The following is a 20,664-nucleotide window of genomic DNA, read 5'->3' on the forward strand; positions in this document are numbered from 1 at the left end:
TTGTATATTTAGGGATATGCCGGTATCAAAATTTCCTATTGCGATTAATTGCTAATGCTTTTATCACTGTATTGAAATTTCTTTAAAAAAGTGTTTATAATACAGTATAACAGGTTAAATTACATTTTTTCCTATAACAAAAATAATCGAACATTAAAATAAAACAATAGAGAAATTGTTACAATAAAACAATACAGAAAAATATATAAAGTTAATATGGTGTTATTTTCCTGTGAAATGTCGAGAGCGCATAATTTTAGCGCAAAAGTAAATTAATATAATGCGTGAGCGTGAATCTCTCTGCTCGTGCGTGGGAACTGGGCGCACGCTCTCAGATACACGTTGCTCTTGTAAGAATTTTCTCTGGGCTCGCTCAGAGAGTATGCTTCCACTTAAAACGTATTCAGTGCAATCACGAACCTCTCCTCTTCACTTAAAGTAAGCGTGTATGTGCTTAGACTGCGTCCCATATTTTTTTCTAAATTTCGCATTAGACTCTTTCTTTCAGTCTCATTTTTTTGACAGTACATTATAACATGTTCCACAGTTTCTTCTTGTCAACAAAACTCACACCTTCCTGTATCATGTTTACCAATTTTAAAAAGTGTACTATTTAATCTTGTGTGTCCAAATCTCATCCTCGATATTGCTTTCTCATCTCTCCTGTTTTTCCCTGCACTTCTTGTATCTCCTTCTTTCCTTTGAATTCTGTAAAAGCACCAACACCTTCTTATCCCATTGTTTTTGCAACCTTTATCTTCAGTCTTTTCTTAATTATACTCTTGATTTCATTCTAACTTAGATTAACAATTAAGTTAATGTTGTTGTTTTTAACTGCTTCTTTTGCTTCTTTATCTGCAGTTTCATTTCCTTGGATGCCAATATGCGCCGGCACCCATTCAAACACCACTTTAATCCCCATCTTTTGAATGTTAAATAACCTTTACATCAGGCATAGGCAACTTCGGTCCTGGAGGGCCACTATCCTGCAGAGTTTAGCTTCAGCCCTCATAAAATCTCACATGCCTGTATCTATCTAGTAATCCCGAAAACACTGATTTCCTTTTTCAGGTGTGTTTAATTAGGGTTGGAGCTAAACTCTGCAGGACAGTGGCCCTCCAGGACCGGAGTTGCCTATCCCTGCTTTACATTATTTCCATTAAAATGTCTGGTCTACTTTCCGAGTGACTGTATTATACACTAGTCAAAGATGAACATGAATCTGAACAAACAACTCATTTCAATTATCTCTTCTATCTACTCTATTGCTAATAGTAGTGCAATAATTTCCCCTGTATAAACAGATAACTCTTCACTGATCCTTTTACTTACTGATAGATTAAATTCTGGAACAGTAAACGCTACTCCCACCCCATTGACTAAACTCGCTGTAGATCTCATCATAGCTGTAGTAATCATTAACATATGTCTGCACATTATATAAATTATATTCCTCACCCTTATTTTTCTTAATAATGTAAAATCTACTGTAGCATCTGAAAGTAAACAAGGTTTTATTACAGGTAATGGTAACATTAAACAGATTAACTTCAAGTTCTGTTGCTTTCTGTATCACTGTCCATCCAAAGCTTTTAATTTTCTTCCCCTCTTTTTCCCAACAAGGTTTTAAAATATCTAGTATTGGTTGCTCTTGACTATGGCCTTGTAGATTAACCCAATAATTGACTGTTGACTGTACCCTTCTCATTTATAATGACATTTCCCCATTTCAACCTATAGTGCTGTAAATGGTGCAGTTTTCATAGCTCCTGTACATTATCTCAATACCTGATGCTGTATATTATCTAACTTTCCAAGAGACATTTCTGCTGCTGATCCATACACCACACAACCATAATCTAACAACCATAATCTAATCAATCCAATATACATGGCCTTTAACACCATCATATCTGCCCCCCATTCACTGTCAACCATTACCCAAATGTTCAAATACATAATTTATCATTATGGAAAACGATAAAGGGCTCACTATACTTCCTTGTGGAGTTCCATTTTCAATCATTAACTTTTCTGAACAACTATTCCCTATTCTCACTTTTATTGCTCTTCCTGATAAAAAAATCCTTGATCCATCTATACTTTTGACCTTTACAGTTTTTTTCAATCGCTAACAAGCGCTTAACCATACTTCAGATACTTTTTCTAAACTCTTAACACAGACTAACACCTACAAAACACAATTGGCCAAATGGATAATTTTCTTCTCAAAAACACATTTTGTTAAATATATACTAAATCTTCATTTCAAAATAGAACACATCTTTCTCTGCACACACCAACTTTACCAAAACACTGGAAATATGACTCAAAATTAAATTATCCTGTCAAAGAATAACACTTGTTTTCACCTCAAAAGGTACATGCAGTCAATCAAAGTAAACCAGGTTTAAAAATACTGGCTATTGTTGACATTACAAAAACTGCATAGACTTTTCAGTCTCAGTTTTATAGGTATTTGCATGCAGAACATGCAATTCACTGTTTTACACTAAATTTCTTGGTTAGGAACTGTATGTCCAAATGTACAGTAATGTTCACATTCAAAATCATTCCAGTAAAAAGCTATTTTTTTCCATTACTGGTAACTGCAGGAGGTACAGTAGAAACACGGTATGATAGAACAGAAAAGGTTTGACAGTATTGCTTACAGTGAAAAAAATATCCATGAAACACATGAAAACACATTCTGAACAAAAAACAACAACAGCAAAAAGCCCAGATAAAAAAATCTCTCACTGCTCCTGCTCCTCTCACTGCTCCTCTCACTGCATCTTTCACTGCTCCTCTCACTGGGCCCTTGCTCTTACTCTTCCTCGTCCATACATTACAGTGTTTGTCTTTTTCTGTTTCTGTTTCCAAAAATATCACTCTTCAGAGTGGTTGGCCCAATTTACACAACATAAATCAGCTAAGATAAATTGTTTTTGAACTGATTTCATCGCGGAAGCAGAGGTTTTTATACTGTATCTAAGCCCTTATGAAACAAAAATATATTGCAGTATATTGGAAAATATCATGCAATATATTAGGCATATATTATTATATATATTTATTTTTTCCAATATATTGAAAGCGGCAATCATTTGTATATTTTGTAATATATTATATAATATATGTATCATCAATATATTATTAAATGTATTCAAATATATAAAATATTAGAAAATAAAAATATATTACAATATATCACAATATATTTTAAGAAATATATTGGTAAATATATTTTCCTTTCGTAAGGGAGGTTTGAAACATTGTTTTTGCTATTGTGGGATGTTGTGTGTTAACATTTGTAAATACTACAAAAACGATCCATAAATTTGTTGGGAGGTATAGCTTGTCTGTTCAGAAAATGTAAGCATTGTGGAAATGTGTTCAATGACTCCATATTGTGTGAAAACGACATGAAATGTGTGAATGGTATGGCCACAATAGACAGATGCTGTGCTAATTGTGTTTAGAGTTTTGAAAATGTGACAACTGCTTGGACAAATGCTTGTTAGCGACTGAAAAAAACTGTAATACCCAACTTACATAATTTGATTAACATCCCTTCTCTCCACATCATGTCATACGCTGTCTTTATGTCGAAGAAGACAGCCACTACACTCTCTCTATTTATTTGTGCTTTCCTTATTTCGTCTTCTAAACACACAGCCGGATCTATTGTATTTCTCTCTCTCCAAAAACACTCTGATATTTGGATAACAATTTAATATTTTCCACATGATACATTAACCATTCATCCACCATTTCTTCCATTATCTTACCAATATTAGACGTCAAAGCAATTCGGTCTATATTTTCCAGGAATTGTATAATTTTTCCCAAGTTTACGTATTGGAACCTCCTTCCAATTTTGTGGTAATTTTACTTCCAGTAGGTGACACTTACTGGCTGTCACTGGCTATTGGAGGTATCAAGTCAGAGGCAGTCCAATCAAGAGTTGTAAATCAAACATTAATTAGGAAAACAGTCAATAATACATGAATTCATGGATAACATCATCTCATTTCAGTTTGAATAGTATTTGTGCAATCATTTTCAATCAAGTCAACGATATCGCTGTAGATGAAGTGACCCCAACTAAGCAAGCCAGAGAAGACCGAAGCAAGGAACACCATCGGTGACAGAATGGAAAAAAGCCTTGGGAGAAACCAGGCTCAGTTGGGGGCCAGTTCTCCTCTGACCAGTCGAAACCAGTAGTTCAATTCCAGGCTGCAGCAAAGTCAGATTGTGCAGAAGAATCATCTGTTTCCTGTGGTCTTGTCCTGGTGCTCCTCTGAGACAAGGTCTTTACAGGGGATCTGTATCTGGGGCTCTAGTTGTCCTGGTCTCCGCTGTCTTTCAGGGCAGTAGAGTTCCTTTCTAGGTGCTGATCCACCATCTGGTCTGGATACGTACTGGATACGGGTGACTGCAGTGACCCTCTGATCTGGATACAGACTGGATCTGGTGGCTACGGTGACCTCGGAATAAGAGAGAAACAGACTAATATTAGCGTAGATGCCATTCTTCTAATGATGTAGCAAGTACATTGGGTGTTATGTGAAGCCTAAAAATCCTTTAACAGATTTGGATATTAAAATCATATTAGTGTATTATATGTAAGCCAGGTTAAAGAGATGGGTCTTGTTCTTGTCTCAGTAAAATTTAGTTTAGTAAAGTTGTATTTTGTTCTATTCTAAACCAAATTCTATATATGTGACCTGCACCATTTGAGTTTTATGTACCAAAGTAAAAAACATATATAATAATGTTTCCAAGATGTTTGCTGTTTTGAATTTAAATGAAATTAATACCCGAATTAATAATTTTTTTTTCTAATGACTTTTCTCCTGGATTTTGTCTGTCTATCAGTGATTTAATAAAACTGTTGTTCCTCATTCACTCAGTCAGGATACTTTCTCACTGCTGTAGAATCAAAGTGTTAAATATGGGTTTCAATATTTAAAACGTGAAATTAGGTAAAATAAATATTGATGAAAATTAGAATAACTGTTTGTCGAAAAGGTTAGAGGAAAATTACGTTAACCAAATAACTATCCATTCTGTTGAATTTAAATACGATTAAAACAAGGCTTTTCCGAACGTAACCTAATTAATATTCATGAATCAAACGTGGACACGGCGCTTCTGCGTACAATGCAATTAATATTCATGAGGCATGACTAGGGGTCTTATATCTGCTAGGGGTCTTATAGTGATTCAGCGACTTTGACCGCATTAGAAATTTAAGAAGCACCGATCTAATCATTTCATTGTAATGAATCCATAGGTGAATATTTAAAGCAGATATAAAGACAGTAGTTTAGGTGTTTTAGTTTCACTTTCGATTTGAAGAAAAAAATCGTCATTTCTTCTCCGGAGCGTCAGGATGGAGATCTGCGGTCTTCAGGGGCGTGTCTAGAGCATTTTCAGTGGGGGGGCCATGCTGGGGCACTGCCTCCTAATGGGGTGGCCGCCAGTGGCCAAAAAAAAAAAAAAAAGCGAAATTCTACAGTGTATTACGTATATCCTATTGATTTTATTATTATTATTAACTTGAATAAGTTACTTGTAAACAAATGCAGTAATAAAGCACATTTTTTATTAATTTAGTTTTTGTCATCCCATATATTTATTTATTTTTTTTTTTCATTGAAAGAAACTCCCTATATCTTTACTTCTTTTCATGGCTTGCCACTGCTCTCTTCCCTGCCTTCAAAAGAAACACTCATGTGTGTCTGTTTTTCTCAATCTCAAAAAAAAAAAAAAAAAAAAAAAATCAAATTGTAAATGAAATGCACAGAATGCATCCACAACATTTCATGTGTAAATGGTTAAGTTAGGCCTGACAATTTAACTGACTCTCTAACTGACTTACTCTCATGCATTAACAAGTAACGTGTCACCAGACAATTATTATTATGGAACATTCTGTGCATATTGTCATTTGGTGCAATCTTGCTATATGTGGTCACTGTCACAAAATAAACTGATACAAAATATGCAAATCAACATGACTGTTTATTGTTTGATAGCCCCCCAGCGTATTTTACTTTTATTGTGTTTTATTAAACGTTGACTGAACATTCGATTGAAATCAACCACGACCAACGCGAGCAGAGCCTGACGGGGTAAAAACATTGATCTGAGAAAACCATACAAACATTTTAAACCATACATAAAGGTTACCTACCAGCTCTTTTGCTTTGTTTGGTGTCTTGTGATGTGTCGTTCTTGAACGACGAATCTTTAATGTGACTAGGGAAGAACGAGTCGTCTCTATGACGGCGACATCACTTTGATTGTTTTTTTTTTTTTGTTTTTTTTTACAGTGGATTCTAATCTTCAAAAATGACCGTGTTGTATGATTTATGTCTTTTGAGTTCACCCTTCAGATTAGACTATAGAACTGTAGTGTTACTTGTTTAGGATTCAAAATGTTGTTTGCTTTTAATTTATGTCATTATGTCCTTTTTGAGCAAGCATCTTATACATATATTATTAAAAATGGATTAAAAATTAAACTAGGCTATAAATACTTGGATTATTATATTATTATATAGCCTAGTGTTTATTTACTGATAGACAGTCAAAAAGACAAATTAATCAATGTTTTATTTATAAAAAGGTTTTATTTATTTATAAAATAATAACACCACAGATCCCCAAGAAACAGTAACAAAAACACAGTGACAGAAATGTCAGAAATAGCGCATAGGTCTGTCACGTGATTAAGGAATGATTTGAACCCGAAGACTTGTCAGACACGAGGTGAGTTAATCACAGACTGAAGACCCAGGTCAAGAATTAATTAATTAAGTCCAATATCGCGACGAGCGTTGTTTCTTTGAAGACGCTGCACTTCTTTGAATCGCGAACTTCACCAATCACAAGACATCTTATAGGGGGGGCACCTGGGGTGGCCAATCGAATTTCAGGGGGGGCCAGTGCCCCCCCTGGCCACCACGTAGACCCGCCCCTGGCGGTCTTCTAACTGCGAAAAATAAGGCAGGTACGAATTCACCTGTTTGCTGTTACCTGTTTCTTAAATTAAAAAATGAATAATGCATAGGAGACCTGAGCTATTTTTGACATAAGGAAAATTGGTCGTAAGAGTTTATTTATCTCAGTATTTAACATAATTTATGTTTTACTCCGAGTATAAGAAAATTATTTTGTTAACATTATTTTGTCACACCTTGTCCTCCTATTCAGTTATTTATTTTATTAAAGCCAATATTTATCTCCCAGAGAGCTAGCTGTATGTGAGGAGTATATGTAATGTTGTTCTGCTGTTTTTGAGCTGTATTTGTGATGTTGTTGTGTTGTTGTTGTGTGACTCAGTGCCTCTGAAGAGCATCTCGGTGCAGGTTCGGGTTCAGGATCATGTAGCCACAGTCTCCTCCACTCTGCAGTATGTGAATGAGGAAGAGCGCCCCCTGGAGGCCTTGTTCGTCTTCCCTCTGCCTGCTGATGCTGCTGTCTGCCACTTCAGTGCCAAGATCGGAGAGCAGGAGATTGTGGCAGAGGTGCAGGACAGAGAAAGCGTGAGTCCAAATAGAAATCTGCAGGACTTTGATTTGTATATTCATACTACACGTCACCTTTTAATTAAACTGTATCTTGCAGGCGCGGGATCAGTATGATGATGCTGTGAGTTCGGGTCAGCAGGCGTTTCTGTTGGAAGAGAGCGCAGAGAGTCCTGATGTGTTCAGACTGAGTGTGGGGTGTCTGTCGGCGGGTCAGAACGCTGCTGTCACCATCATCTACATCACTGAGCTCGCTGTTCAGGCCGACCACTCGCTGCGCTTCTGTCTGCCGGCTGTACTCAACCCCCGATACACACCAGCAGGTACTGCAGCAGCTCTGACACACACTTTATTAGAGGAGAGAAGCTTATTCTAACACACTCTGTGTGTGTGTGTGTGTGTGTGTGTGTGTGTGTCAGGTTCAGGTGCTGGTATCGTCTCAGAGATTTCATCAGGATGTGGAGCTGTTCCCTACACGCTGACTCTCAGTGTCCATGTGAGCTCTCCAAAGCCCATCTCCAAACTAGAGTCCAACTGCTCTCTGGATCCTCTAGTGTTCCTGCAGTCTGATCACACTCAGGCCACGGTACTGTGTGTCTTCATGTGTTTATCTGGATGTGTGAGCAGAGCAGTTTGAAGCATGTGTTGTTTATGTGTGCAGGTGAATCTGAGTCCTGGTCACATGTTTGATAAGGACTTTGAGCTGTTTGTGTTCTATCAGGATACCCATCAGCCCTCTGCTATAGTGGAGGCAGGAGTGACCACTGCCCCACCAGGTGTGCATCATTTTACATGTATTTCTATAATTACAATTAGACCGGTTTCTCTCATTTAGCTTGTGAAAATCTGTCTTTTCTCTCTCTTACAGAGTTCAGGATGCTCTGAGGGAACAGTGACCGTCAAATACAGTCTTAAAGATCAACCGGTAACAAACCAGGTCCACTTCTGCCTCAAACCCACTGAGGAAACTGGGTAACACATAAAACTCATTGAACTGGGTCCTGTACCATGATGGTAGCTGAACAAATTCAGAGTTACAGGATTAGTTTTGAGTTGACAAAACCAAACCTCTCCAATCCGGATTTGTTGGTACCATGATGCTGTTCATCAACTTTCTTTGTCAATTCAGGCTTTGATCCTGAGTTTGTGGAGCGCGTGCACATGAATGTGTGACATCACTGGCGAACAGCCAATCACAAGCCTTGCAAAACAAAGCAAGTTTGATTTACTTCTCGTGAGAGACCCAGCGAGATTCAAAACTAAAGGTTAAAGGTTTTGCTAAAGGTTAAGAGATTGAAGAATATTGTAAAATGTAAATTGTAAATTGTAAATGATCTTGCTCCATCAGTGTAGTCACAAGTGGAACTTGTTAACTTAGTTTATACATTTGAAAATATATAGTGATAGAGACTTGAACATGTAAGTTCAGATTTGTAAAATTGCTTGTGTGTAAGAGATAAATAATAATATGAATCACAATAATTATATCAATCATAAAATGACTCAGTTATTATCATTAAAGCCAGACTTCTATATATATATATATTTATATATATATATATATATATATATATATATATATATATTTTTTTTTTTTTTTTAGTATAAGTGACCTTTAATTTGGAGCAAGATAAACTGGAGTTACTTTGTGTCAGACATGTGTCACTTCTCTCACATCTGATTGGTTCACCTTCAGTCTGAGATCTTGAATCTAGAACATAACCTGACCCGGAGCAGGTTAGCCGTGCAGCGTAAGATACCATGGTAACGAACACCGATTAAAGCCGAGCTACTTTCATAGTACCTAAAACCCAGGGTTGGCGGAAACTAAGCTGAAACATAGCTGGCTAGCCACCTAATCCAGCTTCATGGTACAGGCCCCTGGAGTGACACAGAGTGTTTTCTTTTCTAATCCAACACATTTGCTCCATGTTTCTGCAGGCTGTCCATCCACCGGCTGGCGGCTCGGACCCTGATCCGTTCTCTGGAGCAGGAGGAGAGGTCAGGTGCTGCAGATGTTGAGGGCATCAGGAGCAGGATGGTGGAGCTCAGTGTTCAGGCAGGAGTGAGCAGTGTTCATACAGCCTTCATTGCTGTTAATAAAGACAGCAGAGAGACTGTGAAAGGACCTCTGGAGCAGAGAAGAGTGTCAGCATACGGTTAGTGCAACGATTGTGTATTTGTTTGTGTTTGCTTGACTGCAAGGATTTCAAGGAAGAGTTCAGGAAATAGTCCTCCATAAAATGCGCTGCACACATCTGAATATTTGGGTTGAACTGTTCTGGAACAGTGTTGTAAATACAACTTAACCCCTGATTTCTAGATGGGGCCTCTTTTGGAAGGCTAAACAAAGTATTTTTCCCTTTCGCAATGAAACACACAGCATCTTCACAACATGGCGCCGGTGGTGGCAGCTACAATAAAGCTACGCCTTCTCTCTTTGTGTGAACATTTGGGTGGCATTATGCAAATATTTATGCTTAAAAGAGCCATTTTAGGGGGTTGTGGATGAGTCTTAACTTTTATAAAAAATATCTATTTAGGTTTGAGACTCTAGTATTTGCAGGTTATCCATTCACGAACAGCTTGTAACACTCCAAAGAGGAAGGAAAACTTGAAATTGCATCATGTGACCCCATTAAGATGTGAAGTGTACATTTAGGAAGGATGTGGTAAGTTGTTCTTATTCATGTGTATGAGTTTGTAGTGCCTGTGAGAATGTGTATGTGGTGTTTGCTAAGACCAGGGGTGTAAACTGGTCACCTTTTGGTGAAAATGCCCCAAATAACATTCTCTGGACAAGACTGAATGATAAAAGCAGGTATATTGTATTTTTTAAAGTGAATATAATTCATCTGTGATTATTGACAAACACATTTATTTTTTTTAAACCAATCTTAAATATCTTTGTAACAGGTGTTTAAAGAATTTAACAATTCATTAATTAAATGAATTGCTGTTGGTGCAAATAGATTTATCAGAAGATTTTAAGAGTCGTAAAAGAGGTAGCAGGTTGTAGTGAGAAGCAACAGACAACACAAGTTAGATGGAAACTGGTATGTAATAAGATTTCCAGTGAGAATTATAATCAGGTTAAATACAATATCAGGCAATGATACAAATCTCAAGCATGAAAATCCCTTCTTGAGAGTGCACTCTTTTTTTTACCCCAGAAAACAGAAAATTATAGTACAGATGGGTTAAGAAATTGGCATTTATTGCGGGGCGGGTCACTAAAAAATATATTTTTTTAAATCCATTTATGTTGCATGGAATTTAGTGGTGGAAATTTTGATTCTTTCAAGAGATTCGCTGATTTTCAGTTCGTTAACCAAAATTATTCATTCACTGACCATTTCTTCATATTACACAAATACGCCAGCAGTTGGCGAAAAAGAGTGTCTTATGTGTTATGTCTTAAGTCAACGAACGTATTTTCTTGTGACAAAAACTGATTTGGCTTTATTAACGTGTGTGCATGATCGCATTAAATAGTCTAAATAAATTGTTCAGATTAACAAAGCACAAGGTTTTATCGGGGATTAAACATGGAGTTATGTACTGTATGCGTATGTGCACCTATAACTGCGCTTTGTATATGCTGATTGCTGATCGAGGTTTACATGCTTGGCTCACTGACCCGGTATACTCTCATTCATTTTATTCACGAACGTATCAGTTCATTCAACTCTTTCACCTACGAGAAGATCGTATTCGTTCACTATATTCAACAAGTCACATGCTCCGTCACATCTTGAGTAACTCTTTTTGAAAGGATAAAACAGTTCACAGAGCTGTTCACGAGCTGCGCAAGCGCTGATAATAGCGCCGCGCCGCACCCGCGCGCTGCTGTTGGAGGAACTTCATTGAACGATAAATGAGTCTTTTACTGTCTATGGTCAGTGGATTACGTAAACGAGAACGATTCATTCACCTAAATGATTTGTTCACGAACGAACCCTCATAGTGCAATTGCCTTTAGCCTATATTGATAAGGTTACGATATGAAGGTGTAAGTAGCAACGTAACTTCCGTGATCAAGAAATGTTACATTATTTGCGGGGCGGGCCAAATAAATTCAAAAATGCGGGACCCGCAGGTTGGAAAAAACCCAGACCCGCGCATCACTACTGCTCAGTGCGCCTGTAGTCTACACTGAAAACATAGAGCGCCCTCTCGCGGCTGTAGACGGTAATGTTTTCTCTAGGTTCTAAATAAATGCGACATACTACAATCCAGTGGGACTTCTATGTGTTTTTTTCATCGTCATGACATATTTTTGGATTGATGTGATTTATACTTAGGTGCGACTTATAGTCCGAAAAATACTGTACTTGCCCTGGATCTGCCTGTGGAACCAGCTCATCTTTCTGTCCATCATCACTGGTGGGATGTTGGTGCATAGCTGTCTGGTTCACTTCTTCACTGCTGCTAATATTTAATTTAGTTTTGAGGTGATGCTGCTGGAAAATATTGCTATGTATTTCAGTTAGTTTGCGACATTTAGCGGCTTGAGTATCTAAATTCCGCATTTTTTTCTCTCCTTCTCAGCCCCACCCTTTTCTTACCGTTTTTTACCCACGGCCGCATTATGCATATTGTTTGTTTGTTTCTATGCTACTTCTGTCTAACGTCTTTGCTGTTGGATTCTTCCTACTCTTCCACTTCTTCTCCTTACTTGGCTGGCACAGCATCCAACTTAAAGGTGCATTGCTGCCTCCTACAGTACCGGGGTGTAAAACAGATTAGTGGGGGAAAAATACCTGACTGCGTGCTTGGTGGGAAGTGGCCGTCCAGGAGTACCGGCCGTTCTGTGATTCTCCAGATCACACAGATGGCCAGTCCGCCCCTGTTTCTGAGGGAGGGCTTCAGAGAACCAGGAACTGAAATTACCGTTTTGATGAGAACAGAAACAATGGTGTAGAAAAAGGTAAAATATTTATAAACAAAGCATGAACACTTTACACTGATTAGATTTAGGTTAGATTAGATTCAACTTTATTGTCACTGCACATGTAAGGTACAAGGCAACAAAATGCAGTTAGCATCTAACCAGAAGTGCAATAAACAGTAAGTACAAACTCTGCAATATGTTCAATAACTTTACAGATAAGTATTATGGACATAATTTACAGGTTTTAAATATTATCAACATGATATACAGATATGTGTACTATGAAGATACTATACAGATGGATTATGTAATAAGTGTATGTACACTATAGGCAGAAACTATGAACAAATGAACATCATTCACACTAGTCCAATGGACAGTAAACTGCATAGAAAATATTCCAGTGTGCAGTATTATTCACTGTTTCTGAATGAACAGACAGTAAGGAATAACAAGTTTATTGTTTTTTGCTTGTTGTAAATAAATCAGATGTAGTGATGAGGAGGGATAAGGAGTCTGTGTGTGTGTGGCAGGGGGTGTGTTCGGGGGGGGGGGGGGGGGGGGTCAAAGGTGAACGATCAACTTCGATCCGTTTCACCCCATCAAGCGAGGGAACAACGCAAATCAAGTTAGGAATTTTACATCACTATTCAAGATTAGGGGTGTAACGATTCACTAATTTTCTCGATGCATCGATTACAAACCCTGTTGATTCATATGCATCGATCTTGAAACATGATTTTTGAATCGTGAATCGCCCGATCTTGAACAGCAATCGATTCAAAATGCTAAGAATCGAATGAATCGCGATTTCTATAGCGATTCAATGCTTTCAAAATGTATACACATTAAATTACTACACGCACGAATTAATGGAGACCTTGAAGAGTGTTCGTGAAACGTGCCTCTTATCTGTCCTTCACGCGCTCCACTGTTTACCGCCTGAGACTGTCACAGGATTGCGCTCGCGCTCCGTTCGTCTCTGACGCAGCTGACGTGTGATCTATAGGACTCGTGGCCAGTGCCGGAGCCATCGACAGCTGTATTTATTGCATGGACGGAGCAGAAATGTAAGTGTCTAAATCATACGCACAGATCCATTGAATGATAAATGTTTTGCGGATGCGGATGAACCGAATATACGAAGGAAACTTTTAAAATTAACCACAGCATTAAAGTGAAAGTGAAGTGACATTCAGCCAAGTATGGTGACCCATACTCAGAATTTGTGCTCTGCATTTAACCCATCCGAAATGCACACACACACACACACACTGTGAGCACACACCCGGAGCAGTGGGCAGCCATTAATGCTGCGGCGCCCGGGGAGCAGTTGGGGGTTCGATGCTTTGCTCAAGGGCACCTAAGTCATGGTATTGAAGGTGGAGAGAGAGCTGTTCGTGCACTACCCCCACCCACAATTCCGTCCGGCCCGAGACTAGAACTCACAACCCTTCGATTGGGAGTCCAACCCTCTAACCATTAGGCCACGACCTCCCGACCTTAACAACGACCTTGAAATAAGAGCGTGAGATTTATCTGATAATCAGATTCATGAAAGTAGCGTTTGTTTCATTAGCAAACAGACATCTGGCGCGTTTTCTCTCAGAATCATTTGCTGATGGAGAGGAAAAGTTAAATAGAGATGAAGACGTTTTCGCACTGAAAGAGAAGCGATCTGCTCTCATAGACAGCAGGGGTTCAGATAAAAAATCGGCAGCTGGCAGCAGGAAGTGGCTGCCATTGACAGCCGGAAGGCAGTAACGTGGGAGCCAATCAGTATCGACCAACGTGGGCGCAACCAATCGGATATAAATGCACCCAAACGCTTCAGTAATGGTTGCGATTGATCAAACGGTAAGTTCAGAAATTAGTCATCGGAGTAATTAATGTTTTTTTGCGTTGTAAGTTTGATTTTAATTGTTATCTTGGTGAACGACTTGGTAGACTTGGTGCCTACTTTGGTTTAATTGTTCAATGAAATCTAATTAGTGGTAGCAACATTGTTTGTGTACCTTGTTAGGGGCCTACCATTAACTTCAAATTACGTTTGACGTACCATTACATATTAACGTTTGTTAGCGTGTTAACAGTTTATTGAATAATATAAAAGAATGTTGTTTGACTGGAATGATAGAAGATAAATGTGCAACACTAACCATATATTTTTGCATGTTAAGTCTTTCAGGAGATTGTGTGATATACATTAACCTAAGAGTTCTTAAAGGAAGAATTTTTTTTTTTTTTGCACTATTGAGGTGTGTTTTCTCTAATACTATGCATGTGCAGAACTGTTCTGTGTACCAGTTGAAGTTGTAAGAATGTGAATGCAAAACAATCTTTTTTTTTTTTTTTTTTTTTTTTTTTTATCTATACAAAATATAATGGACCGGTTCATAATTCCTTATAACTCTTAGGTCTAGTTTCACAGACAGGGCTTGGATTAAGCCAGGATTAGGCTGTAGTTAAATTTAGAACATTGAAGTAGCTTTTGTAAACATGCATTTAGAAAAAAAAAAATTACTGATGTGCATCTTGAGACAAAACCATGGCACTGACACCTTTTTTTTTTTTTTGTAATACCCAATAGTTGCCAGATGCTGTCCTGTTGGAAATTCTTCTTTACGTGATCCTGGAGGAGGGGTGATGCTACATTACTAAGTCCGTCTTTGGTTTGTTCCAAATTCAGAAGTCTGCTGTACTGTATACAGACTCCTTTCGAAAGAGGGCACAATCCAGCTGGCTTGACGGAGTATTTTCTTTTACATATTTGATTAGAGGTTTAAAAAGGTGCCATAACATTACATTTCTCAGTTGCCATGTCTGAATGTTTATCTTTGAATAATGCTGTTTTCATGCTACTCATCTCAATATACAGGTGGAACAAAATGGAGAACAAGTCTAAGCCATGTCAGGAATTCAACAAAATGTACACCCTGCAGACACTGTGACGAGGTTTACAACAACTGCTTACCAGGTGTGCAAATTATGCATGAAAATGTAATCACTGCTCTGTACATGATGACAAGATGCAATGGGAATAATCATTAATATGGCTGTGCATGCATGTCTACTGTTAATAAAGCAATTTAGGTATTAAAGTCACCATTTTCTTATGAATAATAAAATGCAGCAGCTAGAGTTCTTCCTAGAGTCAGGAAGTATGACCGGATTAGACCAGTTCTGTAAACACTGCACTGGCTCCCTATCAAACATTGTATAGATATTAACATCTTCAATTATATTAATCTGTTTCTTTCTTATTCGAAGGTCACTGCAGTCACCCGTATCGAGTACGTATCCAGACCAGATGGTGGATCGCACCTAGAAAGGACCTCTACAGCCCTGAAAGACAGCGGAGACCAGGACAACTAGAGCCCCAGATACAGATCCCCTGTAAAGACCTTGTTTTTTCTCCATTTTGTCACCGATGGAGTTTTGGTTCCTTGTCGCCTCTGGCTTGCTTCGTTGTGGTCACTTCATTTACAGTGATATCATTGACATGATTGCAAACGATTCCACAGATACTATTTAAACTGAATCGAGCTGAAGGATGACATCACTGAATTCAATGATAAACTGCCTTTTAAACTGACTAAAAACTGAGTTTACTAATGTCCTTCTGCATTATTGACTGACACACTATTTTCCTATTTAATACTGTAAAGTTGCTTTGCTTTGATCTGTATTATTAAAAGCACTATATAAATAAACGATGCTTGATTTGACCATGTTGCAAGAGGAAAATGAGGAGAGATGCACATCCACCCTGGGTTTTACAGTGATTGGTGCAAGATGCTGGAGAAGTAACTCCGTATACCTCATCAGTTCTGATCTAAGAGTCTTGAAAATACCTCCGGATTGTTGTTAGTGATTCTGAATGATATTTTAGTCTGCTTGTGTAACCCAGGTTAAAATCTTTCAAAATATATATTAAATGTTTGTATATTGGTTCTGCTGTCCCCGTCCCTTTAAATTGCCTGTGTGGAGTACGTGCCCTGCGACTTCACGTAACCCCAGTCAATTGACTGAGCTTAGCCAATCACGCAATTGAGCACAGGTGTTTAATCAGGCTGTGGCGTCTTCCTCATTCAGAGGTGTGGGGAAGCCGATCGACAGTTGTGGACCGGTTTGTGTCATACAAACTACTCACTCTGGTGCTCAATTCATGTTTTTAAGTTAAGTATATCATTGTAACTTTTAGAACAACTTAACTGGCTGCAGGGAATTCGTCACTGCCATCAGGTTATGTTTACATAGAGGAACTGGTGAGTAATCTGAATGAATGACCTACATGCTAGAGGCTAACATATTAAGTTAGCAGAGCTGAACATTAGCATTAGTGTTAGCTTTAACATTGGCTGCTCTAGTTGATTCCTTTTATGCTGTTGTGAAGTATGCCACTGTTTTTGCTTTATAAATATATTTGTTTGCACTAAGTGTGTTTACATGTGTTATGAAAATTTAGATTACAGTACTGTTGGATTAATTATTTGAACTTTGTGCAGGCAATACAACTTTAATATTGCACTTTTGACTATGTTGTCAGGCACTTAATGTTTATTATTTGTAGCTTGTACATTTAATGATTTTGTAATGATTTAGAATTGTGTACACATGGAAATTATATTTGAGTTTGGAATTAGCTAAAGTTTAATGCAAACTTAGTTCCAAATTAGCCTTATTTACTGGTCCTGTTGTTGCACCACAGGCCAGGTTCTCTCTCTCTGTCTAGAGATGAATGATGGCGAGCTGAATTACTATGGCTAGGAGCCTAACATCTGAGCAGCATCTACTAATACAGGTTGTCTGCAGCCTGTCCCCAACACACGTCTCCATAGACTAGCGCTTCAGTCCCACATGCACATCCTTTCCCTGGACAATAACCAATGGACTTATTAATATACTTTCTCATAAAACTCTTGTGGGTTTGTCGTGTTAGTCTTCAAGAAATCAAACATCGCTGGGACAGTTTTTTCCTTTTTCTTTTTGCTCTTGTGTGTGGTATTTGCTGTAATTTCTGTTGTTATATCTTACTTAAACAATAACCTCAAAGTGCACTTGATTATAATCGGTTGAACTGCAGTCTGTAAATATTTTGTGTTTTTCCTATGTTTTTTCTTTCATTATTTTTGGTTGTAAATATTGTTTAATCACTTTAATACATGGTACCTACACCAAATTTAAAATCGTGTTTCTGTGTTACTGACCACCAGCTCCTATAGCCGAATTTAGACTTCTGTGATTTAACTAGCCTATATTGTTTATTTCCATAGCTACCTATTCAATTTATTATAGCTAATATTAATTACATAATATTGGCTAGCAGCAGGTCCCAAAGATCCGTTACACTTGCTTACTGGATATATTTTATACCGTTTACATTGTAAAGCACTGACTTTGACAACTTACTAACCCAGTTACAAATTTAACAGCTACTATATATATATATATATATATATTAGTTGTTTCTTGAAATACTACAAATATAACCGCAAATTATGATTTTAAATAAAGGTCTCTGAGACTTCTCTCTTTTCAGTCATTTGTGTATATAGCCTATAATAAATATACAACATACACCCAGTAAGTGCCACTCTCGTATATAAATAAATATAAATTGTTTTATTTCACACAAACAATGATAAATGCATGCATAAACATTCAGCTGGAAATTAACGTTTAGCAAAATGATCTTATTTCTTTGTTTATATTTGATCAATATTTTAAATCAAATAATATACAATACTGACCTTTATACTTATTTAAAAAAAGTATTAAACATAATCATAAGTGTATATAATTATTTATTTGTCTTGTTGCCGCCGGCAGCCTCCTCCAATTTCCGGGTATTAGCGACAGCTGCCATCCGGTTTTATTGGCAGCCACTTCCTGCTGCCAGTGACAGCCACTTCCTGCTGACAGCTGCCGATTTTTCGCCGAACCCCCTCTCCTCATAGACGTGCCAGGCTATATCTGCAGCTAAACTGAATAAAAGCAGAATGAACTGATGAAACAAAAAAAACCCCACAAACAATTTATGAATGATGCAGTGCTAATTGACATTTATTACAGTACAGAAACCATAAAATATATTTTCTACGTTATTCTGTGCAGAATATTTAAATAATTGCTAATTAAATGTAGCCTAGTATATAAAACAATCATAAAATTGCTATTAGGAAAAAATATCGATTACAAATGATTGATTATTGTCCAGCAGTGTATTTGATTTATTATTAATTAAAAGTCATTAAAATAGAAGATAATTCCTTGTAAAAAAATAAAATAATAATAATAATAATAATAATAATAATAATAATTATTATTATTATTATTATATAGGCTACATACATAAAATGATTGTATTTGACATTTCTGTCACTTCTGAAATTATGGCTACGCCCCTGGTGTGACAAAATGTTAGCTTATACATAATACTCTTTAAGCTCTTTTTTTAAAAACTTGGCTTACATACATTTTTACGTATGCCATGTCATGCATCATTAAACTAGCATTTAACAATGGACAAAAGTTTTTTTGTTATTTTTCTAACCTATGGTTCTCTAACCATAAATGCTACTGTAATTTGCCCCCTGACTAAGCATTTAAAGAATTTAGTAGAAGCATTTAAATAATCCCATGAATGCACTTAAAGAATGCAGAATCGAATCGTTATAATCGAATCGAATCGAATTTAATTGTGAATCGAATCGAATTGAATCGTTCTAAATTTGCAAAAATTGTTGAATCCTATGAAAACCTATGAATCGTAATCGAATTGAATCGCTGCCTTGCCAAAGATTCACAGCCCTATTCAAGATAGCTCGTCGGTCAGGGCGGTGATATATTTTGGAGCCCGACTGGAAAACACAACAGCCCCGGAACATCAGGCTAGCGATTTTGCCCTGCACCTCAGTTGGTTCCCCACACTGGTTTTGTTAAACAAAATAAATTATTATTTTAAAAGACTGACTCAAAAGAATCATCTGTTCACGAATCGATCGTGAACTTACATTACCGAGCCAAAGATTATGTGTTATTGAGCATTTCGAATGAATAAATACTTCAAGTTCATCTGTAAAGCACTTAAAACTATCGTTTGACTTTATAAACTTTTATTTCATGCATGGTTCGTATGGATCAGTTAACTGAATGCAAAGTGTGAGTTCTAGGTTGTGTCGTTATGAGCATGTATCGCTCATTAGTTATTAAATGAACAGCTGCTGCACGCAGTTTGTTTGTTTCAACGGAAAATCAGTCGAGTATTGGTTGAAACCCCCAAACTGTTTACTTGCATATTAAATTAATAAATTACATCAAACTAAAAGTAATCACTGGTAATCTAAAATACTTTTCAGATGTAACTCTAATCTGATTACCCCTTATTTAAAATGTAATTCTAACAAAATACAGTTAATCATTTTGTATTTTAAATACGCAACACCGTTAAATGTATTTCGGTACTCCCCAGCCCTGGAAGTATGACCATATTAGCCCGGTCCTGTCAATGCTGCACTGGCTCCCTATTGTATAGATTTTAAATTCTTGCTTATTACTTATAAAGCCCTGAATGGTTTAGCACCTCAGTATTTGAGTGAGCTCCTGTTACATTATACTCCTCCATGTCTGCTGCGTTCTCAAAACTCAGGCAATTTGATAATACCTAGAATACCAAAATCAACTGCGGGCGGCAGATCCTTTCCCTATTTGGCGCCTAAACTCTGGAATGACCTACCTAACATTGTTCGGGACACACTCTTGCAGTTTAAATCTAGATTAAAGACCCATCTCTTTAACCTGGCTTACACATAATACACTAATATGCTTCTAATATCCAAATCCGTACACTTCCCATAACACCCAATGTACTTTCTACATCATTAGAAGAATGGCATCTACGTTAATATTAGTCTTTTTTTCTCTTATTCCGAGGTCACCGTAGCCACCAGATCCAGTCTATATCCAGATCAGAGGGTCACTGCAGTCACCCGGATCCAGTACGTATCCAGACCAGATGGTGGATCAGCACCTAGAAAGGACCTCTACATCCCTGAAAGACAGTGGAGACCAGGACAACTAGAGCCCCAGATACAGATCCCCTGTAAAGACCTTGTCTCAGATGACCATCAGGACAAAACCACAGGAAACAGATGATTCTTCTGCACAATCTGACTTTGCTGCAGCCTGGAATTAAACTATTGGTTTCGTCTGGTCAGAGGAGAACTGGCC

At 37.5% G+C, this 20,664-nt stretch overlaps 1 protein-coding gene and 1 long non-coding RNA gene across 2 annotated transcripts in view; both read left to right on the plus strand.

The window, feature by feature from the left end:
• The window catches only part of LOC127946853 (beta-1,4 N-acetylgalactosaminyltransferase 2-like), a 57,176-nt gene that overhangs the window by 18,373 nt on the left and 18,139 nt on the right, over positions 1–20,664 (plus strand). The gene's annotated exons all lie outside the window — the stretch shown is intronic.
• LOC127946865 (uncharacterized) lies at positions 14,253–15,411 on the plus strand. Its single transcript, XR_008151189.1, has 3 exons — positions 14,253–14,289; positions 15,023–15,222; positions 15,311–15,411. It is a non-coding gene; the product is annotated as an uncharacterized LOC127946865 (long non-coding RNA).

Source organism: Carassius gibelio, chromosome A25, assembly GCF_023724105.1.
Source record: "Carassius gibelio isolate Cgi1373 ecotype wild population from Czech Republic chromosome A25, carGib1.2-hapl.c, whole genome shotgun sequence".
NCBI classification, from domain to species: domain Eukaryota; kingdom Metazoa; phylum Chordata; class Actinopteri; order Cypriniformes; family Cyprinidae; genus Carassius; species Carassius gibelio.